The sequence below is a fragment of the Hibiscus syriacus genome, unplaced genomic scaffold (genome assembly GCF_006381635.1).
Source record: "Hibiscus syriacus cultivar Baekdansim isolate YM2019G1 unplaced genomic scaffold, ASM638163v2 tig00013565_pilon, whole genome shotgun sequence".
NCBI classification, from domain to species: domain Eukaryota; kingdom Viridiplantae; phylum Streptophyta; class Magnoliopsida; order Malvales; family Malvaceae; genus Hibiscus; species Hibiscus syriacus.
The window spans coordinates 151318-159513 of record NW_024062303.1 but is presented as its reverse complement, the minus strand read 5'-3'; positions in this window follow the sequence as shown (position 1 = coordinate 159513).

Here is an 8196-nt window from a genome sequence, read left to right as displayed (position 1 = left end):
CTTGATTTGTGCTTCAACCGAATGGTGACATGTGGTATGCACGTGGCACTAGTGACATATGGCATCATTCAATTGATCGATTAAATTTATTTTAATTTATTAAAAATAAGATTAAATTGAGAGAATATATAAATAATAGGGACTAAATATATAATTATACCAAAATATTTAATATCAGTTAACTCATGATGATCATATTTTTTTTAAATAAAAATAAAATCACTGAAGAAAATGGGACAAAACACAAACAGAAGTAATAAATCTTGTAGCTAACCCAAAATAATATTGGAAGTGTAAGAAAATATTCTCCGGTACATATTAAAAGTATGTCATAATCTATTTAACAATTTCACACGTTTTCATTGAATTTTTTTAACAAATATATTTAATTTTAGATTATCAAATATATAGAACTGAAAAATTTGACCCGAACCCGATTACCTGAACCGAAACCCGAAATAGACCTGAACATGATGACCCAAATTTGACCCGAAACCCGAAAAAATCGAATCAAAGCGAAACTGATCCAAATTTTAGCCAAACCGATAGTAACTCGAATTGAATTTGACTCAAATATAACCGAACTGAAAGTAATCCGAACCAAAAGCAATCAGAACCAAAAGCAACCGAACCGAAAATAACATGCACCAAAATTAACCTGAATTTAATTTACCTAAACCCGATCTTTTTTTAAAAAATATATATCAATAATTCTATATATACTTGATTTGACTTATACCCAACTCAACCTGAATTAACCTGAAGATCTAAAGTTGGTCCAAACAGAAAATAATTAATCGGATATTGACCTAATCCGAAAATCAACCTATCCGATTTTATCCGACCCAAAATCAACCAATATGATATTAACCTGATATGATACCCGAACCGACCCGACTTACTATAGACCCGATAAAATCGAAACTCAAAATGACCCGACCCGACTTACTATAGACCCAAATAAAACTGAAACCCGATCTGACCCAAACCTGACCCAAATTAAGTCTAAACTGAAATGACCCGAACCGAAGTGACATGAACCGAATGATCCGTTTGCCACCTTAACAAATATATCTAAAAAATTAAAATACTAAAATTATTAATTCTCAATAAATTAAAAATTATTAATTTTCAATAAATTAAAAATTATTAAAATGATTATCAAATATACCTAATTAAATTTTTTCTTAAAAAAAGCTTCTATAAAAATTTTAATATATTAATAATCCGTGTTATATTGATTTTGATATATCATTGTTCTCATTTTGTGTTTTAATCATTTCTTTCATTTTGAATAAAGCATGGTGTGCTTTTATCATTTTTTTTTCATTTTGAATAAAACATTTTGTGTTTTTGACATCTTTGCTCATTTTGAATAAAATATATTATCTTTTCTTTCATGTTTATCAATTTGTGTTTTATGTTGTATTTAGTTATTTTTGTGCTATATCCATATTATATAATATATAGGTTAGGTTTGAGGCAACGTTAAAGAACATGATGTAATAGTCTCGATTCTCGAGTTAACATAAGGAAGTTCACCTGAGATGTATGTGATTTCGTATGGAATTTTTTTTTTTTTTGCCTAAAACTTCATTTGAAATGTAGAAACACTCCCAAATAACAGTGTAATATCCCAAAAATTTTGTTTATGATTAAGATGTAATTTTTAAAAGTTTAGTGGTCAAAGTATAAATCTATGAATAGTTTAGGAATTAAAGTGGTAATTTCCTTCAAAATATATTTTATCCCGTAAATGAATAGTTCACCCCCAAGAATGATATTTTCTTGGGTTTCATATTTTTGATCTAAAGTTTGTATTAAAAACTATAAAGTGATAAAGCTCGATAAAATATTCGGATAATTGGATCGAATAAAAAATTTAGGAAATTTTGAAGGGTGATAGTAAAAGTTTAATAATGTAATTTCCATGTTTTAAATAAGTAGAATTTAAATAAGTAAAAAATTGATTTTTCATGTTCAATTGGGACGTAGGATTAAAATGACAGATTGTAATTTTTGAAAAATGACAAGGACAAAGTTAGAAATAAGAAAATATTTGTTCATATTTGACTTGATGATGTAAGGATGATGAAATCATGATGTGACATGGTAATTATCATGAATTTTTAAGGTAGAATTGTCATTTCTCATGAAGTGAATTTTTTTACTCATTTAAGTTAATTTTAAGACAAGTGTAACAAATTTTTTAAGAGAAATTTCAAGAAAATTTGGTTCATCTTCAAGCTTGCTTGGTGAAAACTTTATTTTTTTTTATTTTCAACCTAAATTACTTGGATTTTGAATGAAAACATGGAATAAAAAATTAATCTACATGAAATTCTCTATCATTTGGTGTAATTTGTTTATGCTTTTCATGCTTAAATCACAAAGTTCATAGAATTGATGGATGAAGGAGAAGTTGGATTTTGATGATTTAAGGATGGATTTTGTTGTTATTGATGTTTTAGAATCATTTTCAAGCTTGAAAGTTGATTGAAAACAATTAGAAATCTTAAAGGATGATTTGGCCTAGCTAGGGTTTGGTGAGAAATGGAATTTGATTAATTTTGATAGGAGTTTGTTTGTAGAAGCTTGAAAATGTTGTTTAGAAGTTGAATTCATGCTTTAATCAAAGTAGAAATCATGAAAACCCTAACCCTAGGGATTTAGCTTATAGAGGAAAAATAGGGAAAATTATAGAAAAATTTCTCTAAGCTTAGAAATGATATTTGATTGATTCTACGAGCTTTCGAATATTGTTTGGACCAATTTAGAAGTTTGTATAAGTATAAGGACCAAATCAAAAATGTGGAGAAATTGGAGATTTAAGTAGTAATTGTGCAAAAGTTGATGTACTATGATTGAATTAAATGTTAGAATGTTTAATTATGTTATTAGGTGCTTGAATTTAAAGTAAAATGGAAAGGGATCATTTTGAATATTTTGGAAAAGTTTAGATGAATTTTAAAAGAATTCATCTTGATGGTTGAAATGTGAAGTTTGAAAATGTTATGTGAACTATTGGTGAATATGAATAAAAAAAGACTTGAAATGTCATTTTGAAGTATTAAGGTCAACCTTGATGTGGTGAGAAAGAATTAGTATTAAGAATTTTTTTATATAAATTTATGTGTTTGTATGTGCCAGTGTTAGTATGATACTAACATATGATTTGAAATTGTACATGATTTGAAAATGTGTTTGTAAAGATCGTGATCAAAAGCAGATACAAGCAAGCTTAAAGTCAAGGCAAAAAGTGTCAGAGTGAAGTTATATCGAAAATAAAAGTTTGCTAGTGATGCATTACTAGTTGAGTGCATTTTTACTTATTTTATATATATGATTTGAGGAAGACTTGCGATGAGTCAATCTCGAATGAGTTGGAAAGAAAAATTGTAATACCCCCAACCCGTATCCGACCCGTATCCAAGTCTGAGGTGTCACATTGACTTTTCAAAACCTTTACTTGTATATAATAATTAGAATTTCTCACTAATATTAAATAAAACTTCATATTATTCCAATAAAATAGTTTACAAAATTTATCAGAGCTTATATATTTTAAATCCTTTATCTTACATGCAACTACAATTTCAGATATCCAAATACATATTAATAAAAGACTTTTCTGATCTGATAATCGGGAAAGAGAAGCTGACCTGTCTTGCCTTGCCTATCATCGCTTTGCTCCTCTCTTTTTATTTCTTCTCAGAACCTACGTGTGAAACATTCACACCTAAGTTGATGACTTAGTGAGGCCTTTAAAAACATTTAAGGTAACTTTAATTCCTAATAATGCATGAACATATAATTCTATCATATCATACAAAATTCATATGTCCTTTCATGTAACAAATACATATATATATATATATATATATATATATATATATATATATATGCTAATATTATCATCATTCACATTTTTATTATTATCAATATTATTTCCATTCATTCTTTTACTCATGTAATCTTATCCTTAACCTTTATGCACATCTTATCATACATTTCACAAATCAACACATAGTATCACATCCAATTTATTTATTTATTCTCTTTAAAGCCCGTGTATACTTCTGAGAACTTAAGGTATGTGAGTACATAGAGGTTGTGCACATATGCTGTCACTACAGCTCGTATAATTCCCACTAGGGGCACTTAGAATTTATCCTGAAGGACCATTATGTCCGAAGGACCACATATCACATATGTCCTGAAGGATCACTCCTTAAGAACCATATACATATTCCAATGACCAAATAAGTGTACCGAAGTACTACATATATGTTCCAAAGGATTACATATATGTCCTGAAGGACCACATAGAATCTTCGACTCTTGGCATGCCAACTATACCCCTAGCTCTCATAAACATAACATGGGCATTATTTTTTATGTTATCACACATTCACATATTCATATCACATAAGCACATAGCTTCTTATCACATAGCTTCTTATCATATCATTCACATCATATGGCTTGTCTTTTGTGATCATGTAATCACATCACTTATTTTCATATAGCTCATTAGCACATGGCTTATCTCATAAACATATATTCATATACCTTAAAATCACATACTTATACCATTTCATATATTGTCACATAGTTCATTATCACATGGTTTATATCATATTCACATAACATGTATTCACAACAATCATGTAACATTTACAATAACATATATCATACACTCATATCAAACACATGTTTGTAATTATAAATTCATGCATTCTAATATAGGAAATAGACTTATCGCAAGTCTTATTTCCATTCATCATATACTAACTAATATGAACTCACCTGGCCTCACTAGTTAATATCGATCTCTTATATTTTCCTCGATGACTATTACTTGTCAACTTGTCCGGACTTTGCTCTCGATCGATATCTACATGAATACACAATCCAATAAATATTGTAATTCAAATTACTTGCAAAGACTCTTATCGAAACAAACTAAATAAAACACCAATTTCCACTTCTCAGCTTAAGTAGTATCGGTACTACCATCACAGTACCGATACTTCTATGCTAGGGTACCGATACCCTACCCCATTATCGATACCAAAATTAACTTCGATGTTCCCTGGTATCGATACCCTCACATTGGTATCGATACTCCTTTCTTATGATATCGATACTGTTCATACATGTACCGATACCCAATGCATAATTTCCTCATAATTTGCCTTGTAGTATCGGTACTCATTCAACCAGTACCGATACTACCAACCCAGAATCCATTCTTTAAACCCAAAAATTCCAACACTTTACACCAAATTTTATGGATGAAACAACAACTTTTAGATTATGGAATTGAAGTTAGTATCATACCTATCAAGTGTGACAATACTAGTGATATTTGTCTCACTAAAAATCCCATCCAATACTCTAGAACTAAACACATTGAAATTAGATATCATTTCATTAGAGATCATGTCACAAAAGGAGATATAGTTCTAGAATATGTTGATACTTTGCATCAAATAGCGGATATTTTTACAAAAACTTTAGATAAAGAAAAATTTTGGACACTTAGAAGAGAATTAGGTTTAACTGACCTATCTTCACTTAGTGTTTAAAATGATTTTAGCACTTTTAATTAGATATGAAAAATGCTTATAAAATAACATTTTTGATTACATTTTTTGCTAATAGTTAGGGGGAGTTTATGATCTTTAGTGAAAATTAATAATATGTTCAAATAAAATTTAAGGATAGATTTGATTGATTGAACATTGTTAATTTTCAATCTATGAGTTGCCAATACAACTAGAGCTAATTAATTTAGCATTTTAAGTGTTTAAATACATATTTTGACATTTTTGCGCACAGTGTATCGATACTATGTATCGATACATCCTCGCCATGTATTGATACACCATGAAAGTGTACAATGCATTCCTTGAATGTGTATCGATACACTGAAGAGTGTACCGATACACTCGTCGGGTTTTAGGCTTATAATTCCCAAAATCTTCATTTTATCAAAAATCCTAAAAACCGAAACAATTCGCCATTCGAACTCCCTCACTCTACTCTCAAATTTGCTTCAAAACCAACGATTTAAGTCGGAAATCAACAAGTTTTCAAATCCTAAACCTGCTATGATCAACAAATTCATGCAATCAACACTACATTCCACTCAATCCCAATTTTTCAAGGTAATTTTTTTCTAAAACCCATATTTTAATGATTTTGAACATAGTACTAGCTTTAATTAGTTCTAGGTTGAATTAAATGTCGGACATTACTCATATTATGTTTCTAAACTAGATTCTACAACTAATTTCATCAAAAACACAAATTTGTCAAATTTGTTTTTAATTTTGAAATAAAAAATGTTTTGATTTTAAAATTTGATGTTTTTTATTTAATTATGTTGTTTTGAAAACTAAATATTCAATTTCAAACATTGTTTTCAAAAATAGTTTTTCAAATTTTCCCATTAGAATTATTTTAGAGAACCTTGAATATTGCGGACTCATATTGAGTTTTGGGATTGATTGTGTTTCATAAATATGTTTTAAAATTGCAGGTACCCTTAACCATTCCGATTAAAAACCATGTCTCATTCAAAACGCCCTAGGTCTTCGTCTAGTCGGTCTTCAAACCAACCTCAAAACCGACCTCCTATTCCACCTCAAAATCCAAACCCAAATGCTTCCAAAATGACTATTCTTAATTCTTGCTTTAACCAGCCTGGTCATCGAGAAGATCTCTACCATAGGTTCGTTAATTCATTCGAGTCATATAAAATCCGGGAATAGCATATTCCCTCAATCCAAGCTATAGTCGATATGAAATTCGAATATCTTCATACCCTTAAATCTTGGAAATTTGATAAACTCTTTCACCTCAAACCCATCGTTTATCACCAACTTGTCAGCATTTTCTATTCCAATGCGGGTTGTGTCTAAAACGAGTCTCGAACTGCCACCATAGGAATTCGATCTATCTCTTAGGTGAATTAGTTTATATCGACTCCGACACAATCGATAATACCATTGGTTTCGATAATGAGAGTTTAGATAATGAAAAATAAATTGTGGCTACACCTTATAAAGCTAAGGCTAGTGCAAGTACCTTGCTGACTCATCATGAGCGTTTTCTTCACTTGATCATCTATTGGTGGTTTAGACCATCCAGAGTAGGTACTCCACCCTTAGAGTTTTAGATTTATGGTAGATACATTGTATCCAATATAAAAAGAAAATAAATTTGCTACAGATCTTTTTTGGTGAGCTAGTAGAAACCGTGAACAATGTCCCGTCTAAATATATATAAACCTTAGTTTACGGTTGTCTCTTTAGTAATTTATTTATCAAATCCGGACTTAGGGTCACGCTTGATGTAGCCATCCCCCTTAAGAACCAAATAAATTTCACAACCTTGAAGAAATTGGGATGGTCCGGGGAAAAGGATCAATGGGTTCGATCCACTGAGAAAACACTGGGTGCTAGCTCTTCACGAGCTCCTCCGGCATCGGCTGCGGACGATGATCCAGAGCTTGAAGAACTCATGTGAGATATAGATGATCTCGTACCCGAGGATGAGACGGTACAGCAAGAGAGTCAGATGCCTCCATACTTTCGGTCGTTTATGGAGTCTCTTGACATGAGGTTTGCATCCATCGAGTCTCATTTAACTGCTAACAACGAAGCGATAAATCATCGATTTGATGCTATGGATGAAAGGGTCGATGCGCTTACATGAGATGTGGCTAACATATGGGCACATTTATCACCTCTGATCCACCAATGGAATATTAGACCTTCTTTTTTACTTTGTTTTCTTAGATCGATTTATAACTCAATTGTTAAAACTTTTTGGATGTTTTTGGATTGATATGTTTTGGATGTTTGAACTTGAATGTTTATATATATATATTTGGTTTTGATTGTTTGAATTTGGTTTGATTATTTTGAATTTAATGTTTATTCATTTTTGCATCATTTCCATTGTAGTAGAATATGACCAATTACCATTACACATTATTTTTTAATATTGATTTTGGAACTAATGGCTAATCTTTCTCTTGATTGTGATCTTAGTAGCTTAAGCTATATCTATAAATATATTGGCTATTTTCTCAAAAACATTGTTTAAAAATGTTTTATAGAGTCTTTTTGATTTAACAAAAAGGGGGAGAATAATAAAGTAAGGGGGAGTAATTTTCAAAATTGA